Below are 3574 nucleotides of genomic sequence, written 5' to 3'. Positions count from 1 at the left end.
GCGGGTGGAGTAGACACCATCCTGAGAGAAACAATTTGTATGTTTTAATCAAAAAGTAGGATGAGCGCCGGCCTCTGCATCAGGACGATGCATGCAGCCATTTTATTAATTATTTACCAACGTCTTACAAAGTAATACATCAATAAGTATAAAGCCACCATCTCGGCAACAATTACCGCTATTTCTATCAACTTGATGAAGAGGTGCAGATTGTTTGAGCCACATACCCAGACCTCATACCAAAGGCCAACATTTAAAGCTGATATATAGACGGTCTCTAATCATCGTTGTGAGAGGAAATCGAAATCGGCACTTAGAGGCTCTAAAGGCACTGATATTTATCGATTGGGCAAGTGTGACTAGGTGTCCCATTGGCCCACACTATCTTTTTCTCTGGAATTCATCCCTCATTTGAATAAACTGAGAATTATTACCATATATCACATTAAGACAACTAAAATCACCAGTCACCAATCAGGCTATCAAATCTGGTACGTCCATCAATCATATAGCATGGCTTGTGTAGACGGCACCAACACCCAAGAACGAGACAGCATGAGCAGGCTTACAGCGATGGCGAAGACAGAACACAATTCGAGCTTCAATAAGACTAGTCGGTACCAAAAACTAAAAGCTCACCAAAAACACCGACCAAGTTGAACATAATATAATCTCCAGGGGTGACTTCCAACGATCAACAAAAGTAGCAGGTTGCTTCACCTTTTTTCTTAGGTTCTACGCTCACGTTCATGGTTTGTTTTATGCCTCATAGTTGCCCATGTCAGAAGAAAGATAATAATTTGAGCCATGTTTTCCGAGAGAGACCTCCTTCTCAAAGGGTCAGCTGACTGCTCTTTGACGACCTAGCCTATTCTGACTAAGTTAGGCTTGAAAAAAGAATGTTTCCCTGTAAGTCTAAGAAATAGGTCTGCGCAAAAAAAAGTCTAAGAAATAGGTGTACGCATATAAAGGACACATGATGGCAATCCTGACAGTCTACTCGAGTCTACAAGCAGCCATTGTGCTTAGTTAGCAGGTGTTGGTGTTACGATGTACACCTCGGGCCAGGATATATGCGTGTCTCACCTTAGAAAGTGAGAGGACAACAAATTGTGGAACATGTACTTGTTTGGCAGAGCCGCATCATCACAAATGTTTCTTCCCGTCCTGGGCAATTGCTGCTTCAGTTGAAGTGATGGACAGAAGTGAGTAGCTAGTAACAAGACAGTATGCATGGTCTTTGCTTTCCTCCATGCAGTAAAATAATTCCCGGTTCCTTTCAAGCCTATCCAACGCGTCTTCATACAACATATGCTTTCTACGCTTTATACTCTCAAGATGTATGGATTGTCCCCGATTGATCATATCTAGTAGAACTGATACTGGAACTGAGAGGCACATGAGAGATTGATATTTATCGTTTGGGAATTGGTGAGATGAAGGTGCCCTGCTGGCCCACAGCACTAAATTTCCGCATAAGCAACAACCTTCTATAGTGAGCTCCGATTTACTACATCACCTTTATGTGTGATAAAACCACCTATTTGTTCTGTTATAGGCTCTCATCGATTGCACACCTCCGAACCATAATCATGCATATTGCATATAATGAATGTAAGAACACAACCAGCCTACTGTATCATGTTGTGCTGAGTTGGCAGGAGCAAATGTTACACGGACCGACAATAGTGTAACTTACTGGTCCACGGCTTCAGCCCTTTGGAAGGAAACACCTAATGTTTGTTGATGTCAACATGAGCAAAATGCCCGATGTGGCGAAGATTCTTGCCATCGTAGCCCTCTTTCCCGATGGTCCAAACTATTATGCATGTGGCAATTACCCAATTAGTCTGTGCCATATTGTGCCATATCTCGGGCTTCTCCCTCGCCCACGGGATGCCTCTCGTCGTGTCCGCACCATGCCTTTCCATTGTGTCCCGTGATGACATCCTCTCCGTGCAGTGGAGGCATCGGCAAGGAACATCCGGATTTATGTTCTCCATCATATTGCGTGACCACGACCTTCATGGGTGCTGCTCTTGCCGGCGGTGGCCCTTCCCCATGGCGTAGCATGCCCCGGTAGTCTCTACTCCTAGGTGTGCATCAAGGAGCAGGCACACCCACCTCATCAAACAGAGCACATGAAAATGAACAAAGAAACAGCTCACCTAGAATTCATATATGCTCCAAAACCACTGCAACAGAAGGACGCGAAGGAGGTTGTATTATTATAAGAGGCCATACAATGGCAAAATATGACTCCTCCCAGATGTTTTCCCGGCAAAGCTCAAAAACCATATGGGTGCTGTCTCCTACCTCGAGCTCCTATCGGTGTTTGTGTGGACAAGAATCAGTGCCGCACTGAAACCACCCTGTAGACGGGCCGATGAAGAAATTCTCGAAGCTGCGTCCATTCGTGGGGAATGAAGCGAGGTGGAACTGCTATGGTACAAAAGGGAGAGCCATAGGAAAAAGAACAGAAGAATATGTGAGATGGTGCCCAACGACCGAGCACACGACGTGCCTTTTAGCAGCGCAATCCAACCGACATTACGCGGAAGGCAGTCAAGCGTAGTACAACACACTACCAGCAGAGGACAACCGGGTAGCGCCAGCAAGAGTACCGGCGGAACACAACGACTCGCGCCATGCCAGGCAAATCCGACCTGCAACGTGTAGGCCCCATGTCGAGCTGTGAGTTGGCTTGGCAAACAGATCGGGCCACCCGGTTTGAGCGCTCACCCCGGGTATGCACCCATGCGGGGCCAATGGAACAACTTAGTGGCTAGCCCCACAGGCAAGCCGACATTGTGGGCGTAGCGCAGAAATCAGGCGACGCGAGTGAACCAGCCTGACACGGGGCCGGCAGTCCTAACAATATGGCCCCACATGCAAGGCGGCGCCGAGGACGCACCGGAAGACCTATCTAGCGCGAACAACCTGCATGACGGAAACCGTCTTCTGTGCTAGCTGACCGAAAATATGACGTGACATTGGCCCCATGCCTACCCACAGTCCACCCATCGTTGACCCCCGAGGCTCATCCCCCGGGTGCGTGTCATCCTGATAGATCGGACAACATGAAGAGCACCCAGATGGTGTGGCCGCCACCGCCACATGGGCCTAGGTGGCACGACCTGGCAGGCCTACATGGAGCCAAAGGCGGTCGAGAGGCGGGTCAACCCTCCTCATCGTGCACAGGGCCTCGCTCGCGGGCACTCCCGAAGGCGACCCATGACTGTGGCCCTTGGTGTGCCCTCGGTCCACGCGTCATGGACCGCCGAAGCGGGTCGCTTGGCCACTCACTCTGTGGATAGATTGGACGGCGTGTAGAGCTCCCAAGAGGCCCCCACGGTACGCCACCACGGGACGGACAGCTCGACAGTTCTCTCAGCCCTCGACGAGCCCCAGGAGTCGGGTACTCCAACACCCTTTACAGGAGTAATGAAGTGAATATGGTCATACATATTGCCCCTGTCAAGTTTTTCCGTGGGTCCGTCCCCGGACAATGGTACTTGTGGTGTGCCCCCCCCCCCCCCCCCCCCATCATGGTCAAATTTTAGTCAATATGAAT

The sequence above is a fragment of the Aegilops tauschii genome, chromosome 3 (assembly GCF_002575655.3).
Source record: "Aegilops tauschii subsp. strangulata cultivar AL8/78 chromosome 3, Aet v6.0, whole genome shotgun sequence".
Classification (NCBI taxonomy): Eukaryota; Viridiplantae; Streptophyta; class Magnoliopsida; order Poales; family Poaceae; genus Aegilops; species Aegilops tauschii.
This window is presented reverse-complemented; position numbering follows the sequence as displayed.